This window comes from Strix aluco, chromosome 1, assembly GCF_031877795.1.
Source record: "Strix aluco isolate bStrAlu1 chromosome 1, bStrAlu1.hap1, whole genome shotgun sequence".
In the NCBI taxonomy this organism is placed as follows: domain Eukaryota; kingdom Metazoa; phylum Chordata; class Aves; order Strigiformes; family Strigidae; genus Strix; species Strix aluco.
The window spans coordinates 93878160-93903616 of NC_133931.1; the positions used below are offsets into that span (position 1 = coordinate 93878160).

Sequence of the window (25457 nt, forward strand, 5' to 3'; positions counted from 1 at the left end):
CAATTGGTCATCACTACTAATATCTTGTATAATTGTGTTATAATTTGATCCCAGACTCAAAAAGAGGTTGATTGATAGAAAATAAATTGTACAGTTTGTGGGATATCTACTGTGTCATGGTAATATTGTTTCTGTCACTGAACATGAGCTGGGCCATTACTTGGGAGTTAGACCAGCTCCATTCTCCACAGAGAGGCACTACCCTTTTCATCTTCCAAGTCAGTTTTTCTGCCAAACTGTGGCATTGACACACTCTGGGGGTGATTCAGCCAGTTTTCTCATCCACTTCAATGAGCTTTGACTCTGTGTTAAGAGGACAATTTCTTCCCACAGCTTCTAGGAACATCAAATGAAATGGGACTGTCGCTTACTGGACCCCATTTGTCTTCTTTTTAGAGCAGGCTAGGTCTCCAGCGTACTGGATCTGCTTTCTTCTCATTTCTTTCAGCCTATATCAACCTACCCTTTTACCTCTGTTTTTCTTCCACAGCACAAAATAACCTGCCTCATCCTCATATATGGCTGGAAATTCACCAGCATGACTGAATCTGCAGGGAAAAAAGTAATCCCAAATTTCCCTTGCATAGAAATCTTTAGGTACACAGAAGAGCTGCTCCCATGAGGATGCATGGCGTGGGTCCTCTAGCAATTCTACTTGCTGAAAACCCAGCAGGAAAATATCAGCATTAGAGCAGGTAGGCATATCTGTTCAAATATCCAGAAGTATCTGTTCACATAGTGAAGAAACCTGTTGTAGAATATGCTGTTCTCCCTTGCAGTTGTACATGCCACCTTGGCAGAGCAGATCCTCTGCCCCTGCAAAGCTATCCCAAGCAAGATGAATTGAAAAGTTTTGTGGGTTTCTCTCCCACAGACAGCTTTATGAGATGCAGGTCCTGGATGTGTGAGGTGGGCCAGGACCAAAAGAGCCTTCCCAGCTTGTCCTTGTTGTCTTTCCTGCCCTGGAGCAGGTATGTGCTGTCCTTAAAATGTACCATGGCCATCTCTAGAAGTATTAGGACTTTTTCCCTAAGGCAAACAGTCAAACCAGGAAATGTTGCAATCCATAGCGAAACAGAATTTCAGATTAAGAAGAGAAACTCCAGCTAAAGAAGAAAGGAAAAAGCTGGATGTCACAGTATTATCTCCAAGACCATTCATTTTTCAGCACAGTAACAGCAGGAAGACAAAACTAGCAGGAACGTACCAGGTCATTCAGTCTAGCCCACTGCTAACACACATACTCACACCACCCTTTCCCATTCATAACTGCAGAAAGATCTATCTTCGAAGCAGTCATGAATCCCACTTATGGGACTACTATTCAAATGCCTAGAAACCATTATCTAATTTCAAGTTTAAATTTATTCCTGGTCATTTGTATTCTAAAGCATCTGTGGCTCCTTTTCTCCTCTCTGGTATTTACTCGCCTGATGCATTTCCAGACAGCAAACATATCCCATTTCTGCTTTTGTTTTGCAAGGTTAAACAAATCATTCCCTTCATTTTCCTACTGTAAAGCAGGATCCCTGTTCTGCTGATCTTTCTCACTGTCCTTTTCTGCATCTGCCAGTTCCAATTCACCTTTCTGCAAAGAGAGTGATCAGAACTACCTGTGTATTGGAGTTAAAATTAACTACCTCAGAATGGGGAGAAAAAGGATCACTTTTGAGGACCAGCTTAAAACTTGTAAAAAAATCCCAACAACATTTATAGTATATGTTAGAATTAACCTCTTGCACTCCTTACATCTGTGGAAAAAGACTTAAAGAACTGCACTATGTGGCTGCTCTGTCTAAGGATTAGATGGTCAACTGGTCATCACTATTAATATCTTGTATAATTGTGTTATAATTTGATCCCAGACTCAAAAGGAGGTTGATTGATAGAAAAAAAATTGTACAGTTTGTGGGATGTCTACTGTGTCATGGTAATATTGCTTCTGTCCTTGAACGTGGGATTAAGGGCTTGAGGCAAGGACATAGAACTCAACTGAAAGCCTATGTGCTGATTTCAGCAGGCAGAAAACCAACTCCAGAGGAGTGATTTTCATATTTCTGAACCAATGGACTTTTGCAAGTCCACAGAATTTCCCTTCTTTAGGCAGGAGCAGAGTGTGGTGGGTGACATGCTGAACAGTGTAAGGTCCGGTACATCCTTGCGGCCCCAGTGCTTGCTGCCTACCAGGATGCATCCAACATAAGCCCTAATGCAACCCCTGCAACTAGCCAAAACTATTTTCTGTAGCCTTCTGACCACGGAGGGTTTCCCTGGAGCAGAGTTTGCGCACTGCTTCCCTAATACCATCCTTGGACAGCACAGAAGCTTTCAAAGGTAGTTTATGAAAGACTATGGACATATTTTCTCGGGCCAGATGTAGAAATACCTGCATAAGGAAAAGCAAAATGGCTCTACCTGGCAATCATTTCAGTGACTTTGTTCCTGTAGTCCATGAAGGATTTGTTCAGCTGCAAAGGCAGGACAGTGCAACCACAGTAGATAGTGTCAATTTGCCACTTTAAGAGTCCTCCCAGGGAAAAAAAGCGTGTCACCTTCTGGTATCACTCTGTCTTGCATGGATGCATTCTGCAAGTTGGAAAAGGGGAAAGCCAAGTGGTTCCCACTGCCATCTGGTTTCTTTCCTTTACACCTTGAAAATTTATGGTATGAACAAAGGAAATAAATATATGAAGGCACTGGAGCCATAGTGCCAGCAACATCCTCAGAGTATTGGCCAGACCTTCTCTCTAGGCTGTTTTTGAAGTGATCAAAATTAAAGGGATTTCTTCCATGTTTATAACAGAAATAAAGTTCAGAATGGAAAAATACATCATGGCTATCTCAAGCAATTGCTCCAGCGCTTACTGCTCCACAGTTCTCAAGAATAGTTATTGTCCATATTGGAACAGGTTAATTCCAATTGTACATCTTTTGTAGATTAGATTTATGCAGACATACGCTAGTGCTCTACTCCTGTACAGCAGAGAGGAACAACACCCTTGCATTTTAAGTTTTCCAACTTTCAGCTTTTCTAGGGTCTGCAGTGCATGCTTAGTTGGGTTTACATGGCAGTGGGAACACGAGATGTTTGTTTCTAGGACTTTTTATCTGGAGATATTTGAAACATACATATTGTTTGTAGCACAGAAGATTTTTCAGGCTATCACATGGACATCAATGAAACACACTTTCACTGACATTGGTTGAAGCCACAGAGAAGTGACAGTTTCAAAGAGGGTCAGCTGGGCAGACAAGCTCTGGCTCTCATGCCTGCTCTATTTTCTTGCAGGAGACTCAGTCTGCACATATATTTGTTCATGGGAGAGAACCGTAACAGAAGTGGAAACCTGAGTTTTAGATTTGCTTACTAACATTTTCTTGACCTAAGGCTCAGCATACTGGGAATTGCCACAGAGAAAAACATTAAAGTAACTGTAAACACAAAATTTCTGGTGAAGGGATGAAAGCCAACTCAAAAGGCTGAGAGCCCTTCCTCCAAGAAGTCTATAGCAGGCTAGTACTAGGAGAGGATCCAGGACATCTAACAGTACTTAATGTCTCAGGAATAGGTCCTTAGACTGCATTGAAGTCTCCTTTTCTCATCACAAGGGCTCATTAACTCATCTGCCTTAAAGCATAAAGCTCTACTAGTAAATTCAAGCATGCCCACAATGTGCCTATGCACTCCAACACTGTTACCTACGCTAATAAGCTGTGAGAGAGTTCCCTGGTATGAATGTAGCCTGCTCTGACTAGCGCTTTCCCAAGCAACTTCTGGACCTGTTTTGGTCACGGGAGTGTGCCAGGAACCACACCCAAGCAGCAGTGCTTGCAGCCATCTAACGCAGTTTGCAAACCCAGTTCACCGGCACAGATGCAGGCTGTTCCACGCCAGTTGGCCTCAATGGCTGTGAACACTCCCAGGCACATTTAATATAGTGGTATAAACCCAGCCTAAGTTCTTTAACAAAATTACAAAGTCAAATCAAATTGTCACTGAAAAGCTGTTATACATACAGTTTTAATAGTGTGCTATTTTGCAAGTTCTGGCATTTTCTGGGCTCACTATGCTAATAGTGTGCTCCTATACACTGATACAATTTCACAGTTAACAGCGGAGCTGCTGCAATCCAGAACTCCAGAAAGGCTGTGATGAACAGGCTCCTTTAGAATAACAAGGGAGGAAGAACCTAAAAAAAGACTTTCTAAGGTCAAGTTTGGCCATGACCTAAGTTACTATCACTAAACCTTTTCTACATGTGACAATCTAATGATAATTTTCTGCTGTGTCATTACAACTGCATCCCACAGCCAGACACCATCTGAAACAATTCCAAGAAAACAACTACTCTCCTATTGTGAGAGCAGAGTTGGCAACACAGATGTGATCAATTGGAGGTCTGGCAAACTCCAAATTATTTTAAACTCAAATCACAAGATCTAGGCTGTCTCCTTAAGTTACTGAAACAAATATAATATGTTATTTCCTTCAAAACCAGCATGCGGTCATTCCAGTTGGAAGGGACTTCCAGAGGTGTCCCGTCCAACCTCCTGCTCAAAGCAGACCTAGTTAAAGCAAGCTGCTCAGGGCTTGTGCAGCTGTGTTTTGAAGATCCCCAAGGGTGGAGAGTTTAGAGCTTCTCTAAGCACATGTTCCAGTGTTTGACCACCTTCATGGTAAAAAAATTTCCTTATATGAAGCCAGAATTTCCCATGTTCCAGCATGTGTTTGTTTCTTCTCATCCTGCCATGGTATGCCTGAGAAGTCCAGCTCAATCTTTTCTGTATTGTCTCATTAGGTTGTAGACAGCAATAAGATCTCTCCTCAGCCTTCTCTTCTCTAGGTGGGACAGACCCAGCTGTCTCAGCCTCTTTTCACACATCTTGTGCTCCAGGCCTCTAATCATTTCAGTGGGCCTCCACTGAACTTAACTTCAGTATATCAATGCTTTTCTTGCACTGGGAAGACCAAAACTGGACATAGTATCTCAGATGCTGTCTCACGAGTTTCTATGATCTTCCCAGGGACTAAGGTGAGTCTGAGCAACCCATAGCTCCCCAGATCCTCCTTCCTCTTCTTGAATGCAGGTTTGATATCTTTTCCCAGTCATCAGAAACCTACTTCAGTCACTATAACCTTTCAAAAAGGATAGACATCAGCCTCACTATGCCGTTGGTCAGCTCCCCTCACACCCTTGGGTGCAACCCATGTGTTCACATGGACTTTGGTATGTCAGGTTGGCTTAGTGCTCTCTACCGTGTCGACAGAAAGTGATAAGATTTGCATTCCCACAGACTCTGCTAGAAGGCTCAGGGAAGCAGGAAGCATGAAATAAGATGATTTTAGTTTCTGTACCTTTTAGACACATATCTGGTCAGTCACATGCACTGAAATTGTAAGAGTCAACAAAGACTTCATTCTACTTTGTATGCCCAAATGGGACAAATTCAGATTGCACTGTGACCTTAATTTGTGATCTTCTCAGTTCCCAAGGATGAGGCTTTAGCAATATTGAGTATGTATTTGCTATATATTGTAGAATGCAAGATTGAATATGAAAAGCTTGACAGATAAAAGCCTACCCCTTACTCTGTCTCCCAAATTAGAGACAGACGAGCAAGGCCCAAACAGACTTTATCCTCCTTGTGCATATATCCATCTATATGATGCCAGCTATGTAGATGAACACCAATAAACACTGATAAAAACATGCGGTATACTTTACCAGAGTAGTTTTATGAGATATGATTTGGTCTTTAAAGTAATTGGTCCGGGCCTTTCATAATAAGGACAGCTGAGCTCAGTTCAGTTCACTATGATTGATGATAATTCTGATTGCTTCCGTTAGGAGGTTTGCTGTACTAGGAACAGTCAGTAAAAAAACCACCACTACTTTCATTAGGAGAACTTCTATACCATTTAATAAAAGACAAACCCATCAGACCTATGTATCACAAAAGCTGTCCCCCCGCTAAAGCACTTTGTTGGGTCCGGGCAGGAGATGATGACACCATTCACTGAACATTTAGGCCAGTGTAGGCACATCCCATCCTGTGATTAAGCCCTAAAAGAGGCATTGAGGATTAATTACAGGACTTTATTTCTAAGAAAGGTTCAAAACCTTGTGACACAAGATACACTGTGCCCTGACTACTACTGAATTCAGTCTTGCACAGACTGCCAATGAACTTTTTTGTTTGGTTTCCATCTTTCACAGTGACTCATGTTGTGACACATTTGTCAGGGGAATACTCACATATACAGAAATACATGTGTAGGGCAAACAGGCACAGTATTAAAAGGGGAGGTCAAATTATGGTTCCATTAACATTGAGAGGATCTTTTTAAAAGGAGATGAAAACCAAAACAACAAACAACCAAACCTAACCTCCAGCTAAAAATAGGAGCTCTTAAGCTGAGCTCTTTTGTACTGGAGCAAATATTTATAGCTTGCTCAGAAATCCTGAATAATGGGGGGTTTAATGGAGACTGACAGGTTCTTAACTAAAATAGTGCTAACGGGTACCATGATGAAGCTTCTCTACCCTTTACCACAGGGGCCATTGTGCCAGCAGACGGTTTGCAGTCTCTACAACCGTGGATAATTCACATTATACAATTAACGACTCCTCAGAGGAAAGCAAATGATCATTCCAGGAGCTAAATGGCAAAGTAGGTGGGTAAATAAATAAATAAAACCTACAGCTTTCAGATTTCTGTCACATCCATCAGGAAAATCTCAGAATAAAATGAAGAGAGAAAGATCTATTAAAGACAAAACACAAAACCAACAGCAGCATGTTTTTGACTGCCATCCATCTGCAACTGGAAGCAATGGAGGATTTGAGGCAGAGGAACAGTGCACTCAAATTTTTTAAATTGAATGTTTTTATTTAAGAATTTCCACTGTTCATTTTTAAACTTTCCACTGGAAAATAAATGGCCCATTGTAATGTCAAAAACTGTCAAGAAATGAGCAAGAGACCTGCTGAGTTCTTCATCCAGCCCTATGGAGGGCTCTCTGGTGACAGTAGACAATCTAGTGTGTGTTTAAATAACTCAGATGCTAAATCCTGTGGAGAAACGGTGGGTTCTATTTGCTACTCATAGCATTAATAAACAATCTCCTTTCCGTTCCTTACAATCCCATCCTGACTCTTTTTTAGGGCACAGGATTTTACAGGAGCCAGCCGGGTAGTTCAGGTCTCAGTGTCAATTCAAGGGACCGAGTTATTTGGCTTTAGAGCTTGGGTTTGGCTAACCATGAATACTGGAGAGAGAAGCAGGGACCAGAAGCATGGCTAAACCTGGACATCTCTGGACTCAACATGCCCATGGTTTGCATCTGGAGCATCTGTTCACCTCCACAGCAGGACTGAAGAAGCACTAACAGTTACAAACATGCAAGATCTGGTATTAATCCCTATGATTTTTATCCCTCCATTTCAGAGTGACTTTTTTTTATGACTCAATCACCAAGATAATTCTGGAAGCTTTTATTCTGGCGATCCCAAAGCATTCTTTTCCTCTTATGAAAACGTTAGTATTTCTTTGGGGTGTGGTATGTAACTTGGATACAAATTTTGGCTGAGGGCTAAGGCTAACTAAGAAGAGTGGGAACGACATTTTGCAAGAGATGAACCTTCTTAATTTCTTTCAGTCATTGCTGTGAATACCTTAGGCACTTAATTTTGAAATAACATAATCTAAAATACATGTTAAAAGGCTAAAATATACATTGCAAAGTACTGATCCTTACAATACCAGATTTAGAAAAATTAAGTGCAAGAAACTGGCTTTAAACCAGTAAATAAACAATGCCTCATATTTTGTTTCAGATAGCTGGAGGGGGTGGCCAAATCACAGTTCAAAACCAGAAAAAATCAAGTCCAGCTTTTCTTATTTTGCTAATAAAATGTTTCATCCCCTTGAGTGAACACTTTATAATAATTATTGCTTAAAGATTTCATTACCTTTAAACACAACACCTCTTTGACTTTGCATATCATTACAGTTTCTCTGAGTGCCAGTCATAGTAGCAGTATGTGCCAACTACTGTCCTTTTCCTCATATATGGCTGCCTTCCAACAACTTTGGCTATATATAACTACTGGAGTGTTTGAGGAATTTGGGGAATGAAAAATCTCCAGCAGATTAATTTGCACAGGTCTGTGGTAGAAGCTTGAGACCTACCTCTGCATTTCCTAGTTAATGGTAATTCAGGAATATCTCTTTTGCTGGCCTCTGTATAGTACATTATATCTACAGTCCACCCAGACCATGGCTCCTGGATGTCTCTTCTAGTGGCAGTACTCACGTGAACCTCCACTATCTCTTCGCAGCTATTCTTTTCTACTATTTCACCACTCCCTCAGTGGTGCCAGGGCACTTACTGATTAGAAACTCATGTTTGAACAAACCTCAGGTGGTATCACTTTGCTCTTAGGGAACATTTATTTGGGATGTGGTTATATAACACAGCTATAAACATCACAAGGTGAACTGATCAGGGAATTGATTCAGATTTTAAATCAGGATATTTTTAACCCGAATAAGTTCCCTGTTCTGATTCATCATTATAACTAATGAAGAATGAAAGAAAAATGAGGAGACTGGTGGCACTAGCATCAAGAGTATCCATAGATGTCACATTCTTTATGCCCACAAGCCTCTGCCAAGCTGCTTTATGCCAAAATTGATGGCTTTACTTCACCTGCTGGTGGAGCATATTGACATCTGTGTAGGCCATGAATTAAACTGAAGAGCACCCTCCAAAGCAAGAACCAGGAAGAGCATTCAAGGTGTTCATCCTTTGACAGTGATACCAGGTTCAGACGAAAACATGATGATCCAGGGGAGGGCTCTGTCTCCTCCTGTGCTCAGCATGTGCTAGCCAGGGGTCATCCCTCCTCTGGCCAGAGCTGGCCAGGAACTGGATAAATCAGAAGACTTCAGAGCATATCTCAGGATCCAGCACATCAGTTCACTTCAAGTGGAGAATCCACACTTCCCAAGCTTAGACTGCTTGTATAGGGAATAGAGAGAGGAAAGCTCCATCATTTAGGCATTTGCAGTCACTCTCTGAAGGTCCCATTGGTTGTGTATGATGCCTGCAATTTTATCTTAGGCTCTCAAGATAGATGAACTCTCCATATATGCCTCTGTACTTACCATCTCTTTTTCACTTTGAGGGCTAAAGAAAATGAGCAGGGGCTCTAACATTGCAGACTGCTCAAAACCCAGAAGTGCTATTATAGATGTGTGTTTGCAAAAGCCATCAAATGGCAGTATGTAATAAATTGTTCTGCAGAAGAAAATCTTCAGTTAGGAGTTGAAAACTAGATCTTTTTTAAACCATTCTCTTATTGCAGTTTCTCATACCATCACTGGACATTTGAAATTCAGTCTGGACGCCCTGTATACAAAAGAACTATTTCCACCTTCTTTATTTGAACTCTGTTTTTTGTGGTATACAGAGTTCATCTGGATCCCAGTGTGAATTTTGTGCCTCACACTTCTTTGTTGAGACTACAGATGTAGCAGATGCATCAGCAGGTGTTAAGTTTCAGACCATCTAGCAGAGTGTTACAGTTCTGAAATTACTCCTCCTTTTTTTTTCTCAGCCATATTTCCCATTTACTGAGTAGAATGAGGATACATATCTCTGGTCTTGGCTCACTGTAATACACTTTATTTTCTTTTTCTTCAGAGATGCAGTAGTAAAAACAGCTTCTTAAACAGCTGGGCGAAGCCAACAGTTTCAGCAACTATCATTACAAGATGCAAAGTCAGGGTCTCTTACCTGTCGGACAGTGGGTACACCATCCCCACCACAGCTTTATGAACCATGCTAAAATCTTTCTTCATTGTTCTGTCTTAACACTGTCAAGCACAGGTGGCATAACACAATGGAGCCAACGTGATTAAGAGGTACCATGTAACAAGCTTCCATAGATTTTGGATTTTTTTGATGTCTAAATGCATTACAGGTTTCTCATGCATTTGTGCACTTGTGCAGCAGCCCACAGTGAGGATTTTTCTGGCAGTTCCCCACACCCTCAGAGACAGGCATGTGGTAACTTGGACTGAACATAAAAATGAATGCATAGGAAAAAGTTACAAGGTCTTAAAATGTTAATGATCATTTGCTTCTGTTTTTCAGTATATAACCACTAAATATACTCATCTTGTTGGTACAATCTTAGTAATGAATAACCCAGACTGTTCTGGTTTTGTGTAATTGTTCTAAATCTCCACTTCATTATATTTGTGTGCACATGTGCACACATACTCTCCTACAAAATTTTCTGCTGTGATCCCCCAGCTAAAAAGCATTACAGCCACTACTGGCACCAGTAGAGAAGGGAAGGAGTGTGCTGGATTTGTGTGTGTGGTGGGGTTTTTGGTAGCAGGGAAAGGGGGCTACAGCAGTGGCCTCCTGTGAGAAGCTTCCTAAAGCTCCCCTAGCTCCAATTCGGACCCTCCTCTGGCCAAGGCCAATCCAATTAGTGATGGTGGCTGCGCCTCTCTGATAATATATTTAAGAAGAGGAACCTGGGAAGAGGAGGGGGAGATGTGAGGAGGGGTTGCGAGGAGGAGTTGCGAGGAGAATGTGCAAACATCAAGGTCAGTGGAAGAAAGGAGGAGGAAGTGGGGGGGAGGTGTGCTGGAGCAGAGACCCCCCTGTATCCCATGGTGAGTCGGCAGGACTGCCTGCCTGCCACCCATGGATGTCTACGGTGGAGCAGATACCGACCTGCAGCCCATGGAGGACCCCACACTGGAACAGGTGGCTGTGCCTGAAGAAGGCCAGGACTCTGGGGGAAGAAGCCCCCGCTGTTAGTAGCTCGGTGCTGGGAGGACTGCAACATGATGTGGGAGTGATCCACACTGGACCAGCTTGGGAAACGCTGCAGCCTGTGGGAAGGACTCAGGGCGGTCAAAATTCATGGAGGACTATCTCCCATGAAAGGGGAACCACACTGGAGCAGGAGAAGAATGCGAAGAGTTCCCACCCTGCCCCGAAGAGGAAAAAATGGCAGGACTGACTGCACCCTCCCACCCCCTGCCCCTGTGCCACTGGGGGTGAGGAGGTAGAGAAATTGGGAGAAAAGCTGAGCCCAGGAAGAAGGGAGCCGGGGGGAAGGTGCTTTTAAGATGTGGTGATGCTTCTCACTGGCCTACTCAGTCTGTTAAGTGTTGCTGTTGTTAGTGTCTGAATTAAATTTATGTTCTTTTTCTTCCCCTAATGAGTCTGTCTTTTGCCCATGACCATAATGGGTAAGTCAACCCTCCCTGTCCTGAGCCTTCTGCTTCATTTTCTCTTTTCCAGTCTTGACAGGGAGGGGGTGAGTGAGCAGCTGTGTGGTGCTTAGTTGCCATCTGAGCTCAAACCACGACAAGGAGGTACAGCATATTTTTTAACAATGATGCTAAGCAAGCTAATAATTAGCATTTGCTATGGTAAACTTCATTCCAGAACACTTTACTGAAGGCACATTAGAAGTCTGTCCTTTCTAAAAGATTTTCTCCTGTAAGACTCACATTCACATAGAAGGCAGATATGCATCTGTGGTTTGCAGCCTTTCAATAAAAGTTGCCCACAACTAAAATTTAACAACCTGGAGAAAGCAACAGATGAACCTAGCTTCTAAAGCAGCAAAAGAAATTTTCCTGCTATGAGGATGTCACACACAAACTACTTGAACAGAACATCTGTTGTCTATAATCTGATAGTAGTCTAGGTTTCGAATGGCACAAAGAGATCCTAAAACATGGGCAGATGTGTGGTTAAAGGCTGTGCACAGGATGATCCCCATCCTGTGTTACATTCTCCCCTTAGATGGAAGAATAAAGCTTCATGCCTACCAGAGTGCTGTCTCACTGTCAGCACACAGTTGGACAACCTAAGACCCTATGGCATGTTTTATGGAGTACCAGCCTTGTTTCAGTCAACCTGAGCCTTTGTCCTTGTGAAATCATGCCAAAAAGCTGTTCAGGCCAGGGACAGATGTCCTTTGTTCCAGAACAGATGCGGCCTTGCTTTGTGCCCTTTCTTTCATGGCCTCCTGGCTGGGGCTGCAGTGGCACCCTGTCCCCTAAATTGCCGTGTCTGACATCTGCCATCGGAGCACAGGGGACATCCCTGCATCAGCTACAGAGCAGCTGCGTGAGCTGTAAGGGCTCTGCTGCCATGCAACTGCCAGGGTCCGCTCGCTGCTGCCGTGGCTGTACGTGTGCGTGGCGGGGGTCTGTGAGTGTGTGTGTGTGTCCGCTCGCCTCCCTGTCTGCGTTTCATGACTGCAGGAGGTGACACGTCTGCGATCGAAAGCGGTGACACCAGCACTGAGGATGCAAAGCAGCAGGACATGGAGAAGCACTGGAATTGCTACAGCTGAGTCAGCAAGCCCCAGCCACACTCATGCCTGTTTATTTTACAGCAGTCTGTGAAGCAAGCTTCCTATTACACCACACTTGCTTGGTAAATTAGCAAAGTGTGTTACAGTGGTCTCAGCTCTCCCAAAGCAGAACCAAATATCTGAATTTGCATCCCTAGGCTGGCTATATCTGCTCTGATCTTTGCAAGCAGAACATTGTTTGCATTTCATCCTTCACAAGACCTCCATGACATTCCTACAGAACTCATTGACGGAGGCAAGGATAAAGACATTTAATTCTGCTTCCCAGTAGAGTTCTGTTTCTTTACTATCATTCAGAAAGAAACTCTCTGTCCACAATTCTTAAAAAATCCCTATCCAACAGCAAGCATAGAATCACTATGGCTGTGTCTAACCTGATATTAAGCATATTGCATGATGCTGAATCACCAGTTATTCTCTTTGTAGATTGCCTCCCTACTTTTTCATGTGTGCTAGCAATTAGTAGTATGGCAACTGGAAAATGACACTTCAAGGAGCTTAAAATTAATTTTTTACTTTTTGCTAAACTAATTTTTATCCAGGTCACTTCCTTGAACCACTCCACTGCCTGATAACAGAACTACCTGGGGTGGGAGCAAGCATGGACCAACGGCCATATGGATTTGGACTGGCTTCAGCCATGGTGAAACTGCGTCCTCCTTCGAGAATGAAGGCCTCAGCCAAGGCATGACTCATACAATGACCTGGAAGGTTTAAAAAAGATGTGGTGAGTGACAACAGTGAAGCCTGAGGTAGAAAAAAAGGGTGCATGAAGTAATGTGGTGTACTTCCTGAGTGGTTGACCCCTTGGTGGAGTGTGTAATGCCTCTCTTTTTCATACACACTGTTATTTGGCTGCCTCATGGCTGAGGATTAAGCTATCTAATTTCTAATCACTATCTGGTGTGGCAAGGACTTGCTACACACACCTTCTGGATGGTGAGGCTATGAAGCTCATTATCCGTGAAGCTCAGAGAAATATCTTAAGGCACTCAGAGGAAGAAAAGTTCCCTGTGAAACCTGAGACAGCAACAACTGCTCATGGAACTGGGGGGGAGAAGGTCTGAGTCTAACTTGAAAGGGTGGGGAGAAAATATCACTGTTTCATAGAGAAAGTATCCTAATGTATTTTCAGTCATTGCAGGAATACCCTCGCAGTTGAAAACTGTGGAGTGATTTAAAACCGTAGAGAAAAGAAAATCAAAGAGATGTCCCCTGATGTCTCATGTTCTCTTTCTGAAGCACCTATGGTAGTCGTAGCTTTTGATGTTTGGTATCACATCTTTAATTTGTAGGGAAGTTTTCTGTAAGTTGTGATATGTAAGGGCAAGCAAAGATAATGTTCTCTGGCCCCCAGGGCATCTGAAATAACTTTTGTCTTGAAAAAAAAGAATCACTAGGTTGAAGTGCACAGGCTTCCTCAGAGGCCTCACTTTACAGGGCAAACTCCTTGGTTCCTCTTACCTGAAATGGTGACAGCAGGAGTTTCAAAAATACTATCCCATCATTTTCTGTAATAATTTTTCTCACTGAATTCAGAAATAGTTCCAACCCAAGCAGAGCCATTGTACAAAACTGCTTCTTTCTTCCAGTAGTTGAAGAGGAACATGTGTCATATAATCAGCCTGGAGATTAGGGCCAGAAGATGGATGTCAAGGGTTAGCCTACAGTGAAACACTAAGCATCTTTCTCTTCCTCAGACACCGACACAGGCTTCATATCCCTCCCTCAAGACTAGCCATCTCCCAAAGATTAACTTTAATATAGAACTTCTTTCAAGCAGACTAATCTCCACTGTTGTCTAGACTGCACAATACAGTCTTCAAACAAGAAGTGCAAATGAGGACATTTGTATGTTCTCTCCTCATCCCTCTTATGTGAACAGCCAAGAGACCAACAGGGACTAGAGACTTAGATCTTGGATTTGGTTTATACACTGCAATAAAATTGCAATCCAAATTGTGATAATATGACAGAAGGATTGCTTGGGTATATTCACAGACTCCACAGGCATTTCCTCAGAGATATTCTTTGAAACTCGGGGCAAAGAGCTTCCTCCTCAGACAAAGGTTTTCCTATCTTTTCTAGATGACTTGTTGTAGACGCCTTTCTTTGGCTTGCCACTTGGACTCTGGTTTTCAGACACGATCTCTTTTTTTGAGAAACCCTTAGAAATCCTTTGGTGTTGCTGGCGTGGACCCTCCATAGGAGAACCTGTCAGTGCCAAGGAAGAGGAGGCAATGTTTATAATGTGCAACAACTGGGGGGCTCTCAGCCAACAAGAAGTGAGGTCTGAGGGTCATGTATGCCCTGCTCTGCTGCCTATTCTTAATGAATAACAAAGATCCCCAAAAGACAGCTGTTGTTATAAACTTGTGCTGCAGGTTCTTTGTTGGTGTTTCCAGGATTTTATTTTAAAAATTACTTTTTCTGGCCACAGTTTCCATCTGTTTTTCCTAGAGCTGGTGGATGGTCAATTAACTAGAGTTTGGGGAAATCAGCAGTTTTGTGTTTGCAATCATTCATGCAGATCTTTCTCTGCCTTCAGTCTGAGCTGATTTGCAAAGACAAACAACTAAGATAAACATAGATATAATGCTGCCTGGTTCAGAGTCAACTGAATATTCAGCTCTGGAAGTACTGCGTGATTTTTAGGTAAAAGCACAAATCAGTCCAAATTTAATTCATGTCTGAAAGAGATCCACCAGCAGATGGGCCTGCCTTGGAGCCAGGGGTAGAGGTAGTCTGTGCTCACACTTCCTTCCCAGGAGCAGCAGCAGCAACTTCAGTGGAAATACTCCCAGAGTAAAAGCTGAATGCTGAGCAGGAACCTCACAGTTTAGTCTTTTGGGTAACTTCATTTCCTTGGCTTCTGCATTGACTGGTCAGGAGAAAACACCCTTCAAATAGCCCCTGGCTTACTCCCCTGGCTTCCCTGCTCCTCACCCGATGCTGTTCATCTTCAGCTCTGCCATCATGGTTCCTTGCACGGCCAACCTGTAAAACCAATAAGGGGAAGAGTCCAACTTAAAAAAAAAAAAAAAAAAGAGCATGGAAATTTGAGGGAGAGGGGGAAAATGAGGAGTTATAACCCAAATTGGTTCCCCAAGACCATTTAGGGTGGGATTCCATCAGCCACTGTGTTAGCCCAACTGAGTGGGGAGCCTGAAAAGGAGAAGGGGAAATAAGGACAGGCAGAGATGGAGCAAATCTTGTTGACGAGCACATCAGCTTGTGAAACTCTGACCTGACCCAACAGGGACAGGAGCTCTGTATGCCAGTGCTGCTGCTGCTGCAGCACCCATCTGATCATGCCACACCACGGGGCAGCCTGAGAAGCAGATTTAAGTCCCTGTGGGCCTTCAAAAAGAAGATAAAAGATCTGTAGATTTGTGGGGGAAAAAATCAGATGGTATGTTTCACCGCTCCTTGCCTTTTATGATTAGATACTGATCTAAAGTCCACTGAATTAATTTGAAATACTATTACTGTGTTCACTGTTTTGGATCAAGACTTCAGATCAAATATTTTAAAGACTTTATCAATTCTCCCACTGGCTACAAAGCACTGAGAAGGAAGCGTGGGAAAAGATACAAAAAGGAGAAAGAAACACAGAGAGACAGAAACAGCTGTACACCATTGAAACACGATGTTACTGCGAGATGTAATTTATAATAATTCGTTGATCAACATGCTAGGCAAGGGATTTTTTTCCATTTTGAACCAGTAGATGCACAGATGGGGTCTATAATAGAACTGGCACATGTCTGGATTTTTTTTTTTAAGGCTGCATAATTTTACAACCACTACTAACATTCGTGTGAGTTGATATAATGGTAAGAGTAATCAAACTTCTGAGGATTAACATTGTCAAACTGGCTTCCTGCCCACCAGTTGACATTGAAATTGCCATAATCCTTGTCTGGAGCAGCAGTAGTGGCTGCAGCCAGATTGTGTTGATCCACAAAATGCTTCTAAGTAGCAGTAATAGCAGGAGTAGTAATATGATCAGAAGTCATTTAAGAAATGTGATTTTCCCCGTGTTTTCAGCCAGAGGTACAGTGACAGCTACCTTGATGAGGATCAAGCATTAGATCTGCTTTTGAGGCAGAGTTAGAAATGAGCTCGTCCAACTCCTCTTCCAGTGCTCTTGCCATTATGTGATATGGTTTCCATGTGAAAGAGAGCATCAGCACACACTATCCATTTAGGTCACATTGACAAACCATGCCCAAGAACGTTCCCAAGCACTCCAATGTACTCCTCTCCACCAGCACGTCTTCTCAGTCACAAACTTACCACTTCCAGCCACACTCTCCACAAACCATCACCAGACACAGTCTAGCAGTAAGAATGGTCTAGGGACCTCTCCCAAGAGGTGGTTTGCCTTTGACAAGCCTATTCTGGAGGTGAAGATAGCCCCTCTAGCCCAGATGGCCAACTGCTTGGGTTGTTTGTGGTCACAGCCATAGAGGCCACTTTGCAAACGCACCTTCTGATTGCCAGTTCACAGGTTTATTAAGTGGCCAGATTTTCTAAGGCAAGTTTGAGGAGGAATCACTACCCCTTCCTCATTCACCTGTATCAGTGAAAAGTGAAGAAAATGAATCAAATGACACCATCAGTAATAAAAAGCCTCAGAAAAAGAAATGTACATCAAGAAACGTGTATTTTGCCTCTCTCCAACGACAGCGTAGGGAGCACATTTTGTTCTGGGATTTCCACAAGGAAGCAATTTACTCTTGGAGATTAGCAAATAAATATGAGTCAAGATTTTAAAATTTGGATGTGTTAGAAAAGATCAGAACTAGAGAAACTCACACAAACACACTTTCAAAATTCCTTTAGTGCTATCAGTTCAGCTGAATGCCATGAGTTCACATGAAGTGCAGGAGGTCCCCTAAGCAACTCAGCACCTTTGAAATACTTATTTAAATGTCCAGCTACAGCAGGAAAAGCCTAGCCTTAAGCTATGTATCTATCAGAGACCCATACATAAAACATTACACTAGAAGAAGCTATTCCAGCATTTGGTCACTCCTAAGACTGGCCCAAACTATTCTGCAAAAATGTTGGAGGATCTGTCCTGATCCCTGGAATACAACCCAGTTGTGATATATGCCACTGCAGTCCTATTTGTTAGTATTTTAAAAGAAAAGCCCATATAATGCTAATCTGATCAAACCACAAGCTCAACACTTAAGCAATAAAACTGCAGTTTTATTGGTCTTTATTACTGCACAAGTCTTAAAATCTCTGACATGTAATATGACATCTAAAAGACTCTTGATAGCTGCTTTTAAAAGCATAGCTATCCTAGACAGGAAAATAACAGAGTAAAAACATAGTAATAATTAAAGTAACCATAATCCATCTAACTAGTAATCAAGAGCCTCTCTGAAGAGCTTCCTATTTTGGATGGATTCTGCTGATCCATTTTATTTGTTTGATTTTATCAGCAACGTCAGTGAATCAACAGCCCTATTAGCTGAGGCCAGCACAGGCAGCCACTGCATGGCACTGCACCAACATGGACCTTACTGCTCCAAAATGAGTTGAAAATTCTGGGACACCAGGTGAACAAAACCCACCACCACCAAAAAACAAAATGACAAAATTCAAGCTCTGAAGCAGCCAGCACGAAGAAAGCAATGCTGTGCCAGTAGAGCCATAATTTTTTTCCAGTGTGCTTGTCATTTGCATTATTGCCTCCTCAACTGCTGGTAGCTGAATTCCCATCTCACAAAAGCTTCTTGGAGGAAAATCCCTCAGAGATAGTCTACTTCCCCATTTTTTTTCTTCATTTCTTTAGCTCTGTGGAAGGCCCACCCACAGTTTTGACTCCCTATTGCAGCTCTCTATTCTGTTTAAGTTCTTTTCTTGCTCAGTTATTTGCAGCTTACAATTAGAGCAAAATGTCTACAGGGCTTTTATTAATTAAAAAAAAAAAAAAAAGGAAGAAAGAAAAATCTTCATCTCAGTGCTGAAACCAAATTTGGAAAGCTACAAATATTTCAAAATGCAGCCTATCTTTTTTTTTGGTTGGTTGCTTTTTTGTTTTCTGTCCCAACTACCTCCAAAATCATTATCTACAATGGATAAACACAAGAAATACAACACCACCTATAGCAGCAATTCTCAGTTTGAAGTTTGTGAACCACCATATATCCATGATGCTCTTCCTCAAGAGATGCCAGAGTGGTCCTCAGAGGGAAAGGGTTGCAGTCATAATGAAGCTGTTATAGCACAACTGTAAGGGCTTTTTGGCATTATAAAATGCTTTTTTATAGAGTGTGAGTTTTCACTTGAGTAAGAAGACACTATGATAACTCATGAAAACACCTCCATAACTCCATGAAAGGATATACCCAGAAATAACACCTGTATTCCAGACTACCTACTTCAGGTTCTGCCTGAAACTTAGACTGTGTAAGCCTTAAACTGTTTTTTGTAATGCACGTTTCTTGCCTTCAATCCCTTCTCTGGTAGTGGTGCATGCATTAATTGATGTCTCATTATAATTCTGTTACTTCAAATCTTCCTATGGCACAGTTGTCTTGTAGCCCTGCAAAACACTGTCTTCATTGCACTGCCATTTTATTTCGCTTAATGCAATTATAAAAGGGCATATACATCTGTTAAATATTATTATTAGTGAAGTAGTAAATCCCCTGTAGCACAAGTAATAAAATTTTTTATATATAACATATTTATCTTTTGACACATTACTATATTGACTCATGAAAAATAGAAGCAATATCCTCATTATTTATCCAGTCTAACTTAAAGGATGCTCTAGGCAGTTCCTTCCAGGAAGAAACAATGTTGAATATTTGATATATGTGATTAGTGAAATCTGCAGCAACCTTTTCTAGTATTCTTTATTAAAAATCATTGAACCTTACAGAGGAAGAAGAACATGGGCTTTAAGAGTTGTCACGCATTTAAGATAGTTTTGCAAAGCCATTAAGTGTCTTGAAGGAAACAGGCAACTTAAACTGTTAAGGAACTTTAACCAAAACATGGGTAAAAGTCACCATCTGAAACAAAATGTCATGAGAAACTGTGCAGGGAGTTGAGTGGGATTCCCTGGGTCCTGTTTTATGTTTGTTAGAGACAACACAAACACCTCTGGATTTACCTCTCATTCTCAGCATTAAAACTTCAAATTACTACAATAACCTTGTTTTTTCTATAGCTCAGCCCCTCAGCAAATCTGCTGGCTGCTCAGAACAATATAGAAACAGACCCAAAACACAATGAGCTCTAGAGGCATCACTTCCATGATGGCTGAGATGCAGACTGTTTCCATCCAGATCCTAAGAGAGTAAGAGTGTACTGGGGCAAATGGGATTTTGGCTTGGGCTCTCCTCCAGTCCAAAAGGGTCAGGCAAAAATAAATCAATGTTCACAAGTCAAAAAGCTGAGATCATAATTCAGTGTCAACTAAAGCACTAGGGTTACCCTTTTCCCTGTCCCAGAGCTGCCCTGTTCAGCCAGTGCTCACTGCCTTCCCCAGCACTCAGCAGTTCACAGTCCGTCTTGCTGGCACATCCCAGCTTGGCTGTTGCTGTGGCAGATTGGGAAATTCACCCTCACAGAGCAATTTTGGGGATTCTACTGCACCCAGTACTTCTGCAGTAACTGTGCCAGCTCAAAAGAGCTTTGCAATTTTGCTGTGAGGCACAGCGAGGGAGGCAGCAGAGCTCAGAAGGGAAAATTCCAGCTGTGGTTGTGTTTCCCCTTCCTGCCCCACAATAGCTTCACTGTCAGAAACAACAACAAACTGTGGGACTGCATTCGTACTGATCCCCAAGTGCAATTCCTGCCAATTTCAACCCCTCCTTGTAGAGATCATTTTCTTAGGCACATTGAACCAGCTCCAAGCCGCTATGCCCATCTAAAAAACCAATATCAATTATTAATAAATGCTAATACATAATTAATAGCAATTCTCAGAAGCAGTTCTGCCTTGCACTGCTCTGGCTACTAGCTAATCAGTCTTTCCACTGAAGCATGCTAGAAGACTAATTTTAACATTATCCTATCATTTAAAGGATATTTCACCATGTATTTCTAGGGTTACGAAAATGCAATAACTTTGTTCATGGAGTCCAGTACTGGCCAGGTGTATCCATGCTACAATACGTAAATACATTTATTAGCCAATGACATAGAATATTGTATTAATTATACAATATGGTCAGAGACAGACTTTCTCAGAGCTACAAATGGTCCAGATGAGGGCTGCGTAATGCTAATAAGACAGGAGCACACCCATACACAAACTCCTGTTTGCCCGTGGGTCTAGAATAACTGTCTGGCTGCTCCCCCTTTCCCTTCAGAGCGCTTTCCAAAGGCATGCGGTGACTGCTGGTAGCACTGTCCCCATTCTACAGAGGAAGATGAGGCACAGCCAGCCAGCAGCTCACTGGCAGAGCCAAGAACAGCAGTCAGGTGCATCAAGCTCTGTGGCCATGTCCTATCGAGTCAGCCACATGCAAAGGAGCACCTCACTAAAATAAGAGGAGCTTTGCCTTGGTAGAGCTTCCTACACAACTATGGCAGGAAGAGTCTTTGGGTTCCAATTCTGCTTGCTCAGGACCTTTCTCAAGCACTGCGCTCATTCCAGAAGAATTTACTGAAGGGGTTTGTGATTTGTTATCGGCCTTTGTGCCTTTCAGCATTAACTACTGCAGTTCTCAAAACCACAAAATAAATTGAATGCAGATGAGCAAGACCAGAGTCACGGATAAAGAAAGAGCCCAGCAGCAGAAAAAAAGAGAGTTAAATCTAAAAGTGCCATTCAAAGACATTCAAAACATGTCAGTGCCCAATAAACAATGACAGCATTGCCTTTCTTTGACGGGTAGGAACCGTGCTCGGAGTGACATTTCACGAGGGAGGAAGTTTGTTTATGATTTTGTTTGGAGACTTTAAGCTTGACTTTTGGGGTAAGGAAACCTGGGGCACAGGGCAGAACATCATATAATTTTCTGGAAGAAAGTCCCTTGTCAAAGGTTTTAGATACCAAAGCAGGCACATTATCAGTACAATTTGCTTAATACATCTATTCCCCAATATCTAAGAGTAAGTAAGGGTCTGTTTCTACACTTGGCAGAAAGAAACAGCAAAGGCACAGCAGAAATGGTGTTGAGGGCACTACACTGTATGGAACAGCAGTGACCCAGGCCTGGCTGACAGGTTTGCATGGATTTTAACCCTCTTTTGTCCTTCTCCTCCTCTCCCAGGCTAGAACAGGGAACTATTTTGGTAGCACTTATATACAGCCTGTTTGTATTATTCCACTTCTGTTCACTACTACATTTTTCTTGGAAAGGAAGAGATTTTTAGAGCACCACAGAAAATTCATCTGGGGCTTTTAACAGAGCATGTTGTAGCCGAATTCTGATTCCTGCATAGCAATAGATGTACAACAACTTGTTTTGAAGTCAACTCTTGAATTTTTCAAAGCAGAAAAAGCATTTCCCTCTCCTGCTGGGAGTAAGGCTACATATTGCTGATCACAGTGACTTCTCACAGTGATCACTTCCAGAGGCAATAAAATAAACTGCATTTCAGCATTTGCTGACCATAAGGCTTTAACAGTTTCAGCCATAAGCAAGCAACATATTTTCTTTTCTGTCATGGATGCGTGAATTTCAGTTGTAAACTCTTAGTAAACACTTATTCATGTACCTTTTCCTGTTACGTTTCTCAGATGCTTGGAGCAGAAGACTTACTTTTGTACTTCCACAGCTGATCCAAATGGCTTTAAAGCTCTCAACACACTTGTCACCTTTGAAGCCTCATTTAACTGTCCAGGCTCTTCCTACATGTCAAGGACAGATATGAACCCTGAGACAGACGCTATAAATTTTTGGAGATCCATCTCCACTACAGTCAGACATGGCAAAAACCACTCTGTACTAGAACTAATTTTATGAAGCTTCCTTCACTTCAGCCTGAGCAATCTGCAGTAGCTCAGAGGCATCTAAACAGTGTTGGTTTTTTAATTTCTACACTGAAAAACTTTTACAAAAATCTTCCTTCCTTTCCATCTCTCATTTTTCTCCTTGGAATAAATCAGCTAGCTCATGGCTTCATTCTGATGTGCTGTATTACACGGAAGAAGTACTAGTACAGAGCTATTTTTCACATTAGACAAAAAGAATCAGTGCATATGCTGTATTTTTCTTGGAGTTTCTTTATCTTATAAAACATGTATTATTTTGCACATACACAACAGCAGTCCCAGACTTCTACTACTAATGACAGTGACCTGACGTATGATCTTTAGCCCAGTTACCCCTAAACTCATGTAGTGTAATCATCGCCCTCCCTTTCCCCTGATAATAGACACAACTAATATAGCTGCAATCATTCTTCTAGCTGCACCTTGTAAATCCGGGCTCGATGTCTGGCAGGAGTTTGTTCCCAGCAATGGCATCAGGCTACAATGCAAAAGATGCTTCAGGAGTGCCAGATGCACTACCTGAGGCCCTGAGAATATCTGGGGTTACGGCGGGTGGAATGTCACAATTTCTCCCTTTGCCACGTTTTAAAGCCGTCATCTACTCTGAAATGTACAGTACTTGCAAACTGCTTTTGCCAGGGGTTAAATACTCTTTATTCACAACAGCACAAAGACTTCTCTGTGCAACAGTGCCAGAAATGTCTAGGAATTCTGCTTGGCTTCATTTGTATCTCTCTGAATGTTGTGAGTACTATATTTTCATACATTAAGGATTTCTATAGAATTTATCATTAGCCATAATGGTTTCCAGGAGAATCGCTGGCTCAGCTTTAAGAGTGAATAGCTTCATCTTTAGTTCAACGCTTCTGTCAGGCTAGGATCAAATCCAGACACTCTTTCAATTTTTCTTTTAGTGGATCATCTACACTTAATCTTAGCCTCTGACAAACAGGATTAAGAAAACTCTCTATTTTTGTTCAAGGTCGCAAACGCATATATAAACACTGTAATACACTGTAATTTACTACATAATGGCAGCTCTTTCAAGGCGTAAGTATAAGTAGCAATAACAATCGTGCCTTTTTTGAGAAGTTCTTGTTTCCAGAGGTAAAAACCACACAGCTGAAGCGGGGTGTGCGTGACCTTCACACGCCTGATCTCCACAATGCACTGAAAATCCTGCTGCAGAACAGGAGGATCAGCAGTCCCTTCTCATCTGGAAAATTGAATGAGATTACATAGAACAGCAACAATTTCTCACCTGATCCCTCCTTGCTAAATTGCCTTGGAGATTTCAGAGGGCAAATTCACCCACTGAGTTGCCGGAGTTATGGCAGGGCTCAGTCTGGTTGCAGTACAGTGAATGGCTTTTGAGTACTGCTGAGGTTACGGTGTGTGCAGAGGTAACAAGATGAAATCACAGATTAGGGAAGGCTTCATTTGCTAAGATATTTTAACAACAACAGAATATTCCTAAGAGTCTAGTATATTTTATTAGTTTAGCTGGTGGGAAAAAAAAAAACCACACATCCAAAAAAACCTGAATTATTTTCCATGGAGACTTTAAGCAAGGAAGGGGTTTCTGAAGTTAATGGTTTGTTTTTCATTTAACAAAGAAAAAAGATTTTCTGCTGTAAAGACTTTTGAATGAAACATTTTAATTTTTAGTGAAAAATCCCTTTTTGGCCAAAACTAAAATTCCAGCTGAGAGAGGGGGAAAAAGAGGTTTTGAACAACTTCTGCAGATATTCTAGGGAGGCTTTGCCTTCTGGTACAGCCACAGCAGGCTAGAAGACAGTATACACTGGATGTTTTAAAAAGCATACATTTAAATTTCCTTGTTCTTACTTCCTTTACTGCTGAGCTTGCAGAAACAACAGGCCGAGGGGAGAAGAGACTCCTGTGAAGCATGTCTGTGCTCCTCATGGACTGGCTTAGTCCACATCTCCCCACTCAGTCCCTGACACAGACTGCAGTGGCTCCACAAAGATTCTCAGGCAGAGCACTGTGGTGTTTTTTCCTCCATGCTGAAGTAACAACAATTTGTATTAATAATTTTTTCTTTATTCCCCCACTGTTTCTGCAAAGAGCTGCAAACAGAACCTGTTTATCCTAGCAGTATGTTGGAAGGGTGAACACGGACCTAAAGAAGAGGGTTCAGGGAAAAGGGCAATATTTTTTTGTTTGTTTGAAAGTTTGGGTGAACTCTGAAATATAGAAAGAACTTGTTATAGTGATTTCTTTAGTATGTGAGGTTTTAACCTAAGAAACTTTAAATAAATTAAGAGCTTTATACAGGGATAATAAGCCTCTGAATAATATTCCAGTAGGGAATATTTCAGTGAGCATAATAAGAGTTAAATTGCTCCTGCTCCAACAGCAGATTTTTCTTAAAATAAATGCAATGAAAGCACCATCCCCTGAGTATCATTTGGTATTCTGGAGCCAAAATCTTCTCTTATTTACACATAAATCTAGGGGCCTTATTCACAGGGTACCAGTTGCCTTGACTCATTTCCCAAGGCATGCTCTCTCCATCACCCCAGGTACAACCCAACATCTGCAGTCAGGCTGTGGCTCTCAATGGACATATTCCAGAGATATATCAGGATAACCACATTCAGAGCTTAATTCTCATACTTACGGCTAATGAAAGCCCGATGTTGCAAAAGTTTATGTACCAGCAGAGGCCAGCAATATCTGAACAGGGGTAGCTGAAATTACCATGTACAACAGTGTTCTGAGTCCTTTTACAGCAATAAGGAAAAAAAAGACCCATTTGAATCTGACTCAAGAAAGGCAAGGTTATTACTCATATCCCAAGGAGATACGGTGTGTGTGATGAACTGAAAATGCTATTAGAGAACAGATTCCTGTTATGATAGGCCAAGTATGCACTGGTTTTACGGGTATACTGTTAATTACACATTCACTCTTTCACGTAATGAAAAAAAGTCTCATGTAGTGTCTGTAAAAGGGACTTGCACATTTGCATATAATGAAACCAGCAATGACAAATGTCAGCAGTACCATACACTGATGCCATGAATAATGCATAACA

General features: G+C 41.9%; 1 long non-coding RNA gene across 2 annotated transcripts in view; it reads right to left on the reverse strand.

The window, feature by feature from the left end:
- Positions 1 to 25457, reverse strand: part of LOC141924638 (uncharacterized) — a 46421-nt gene that overhangs the window by 8817 nt on the left and 12147 nt on the right. Inside the window, exons 2-4 of one of the 2 annotated variants that reach the window (XR_012623609.1) lie at positions 15367 to 15417; positions 13885 to 14634; positions 13005 to 13124 (exon numbers count right to left, since the gene is read on the reverse strand). This is a non-coding gene — a long non-coding RNA (uncharacterized LOC141924638). The remainder of the gene's footprint in view (positions 1 to 13004; positions 13125 to 13884; positions 14635 to 15366; positions 15418 to 25457) is intronic. The other variant, XR_012623610.1, reaches the window with a different exon arrangement.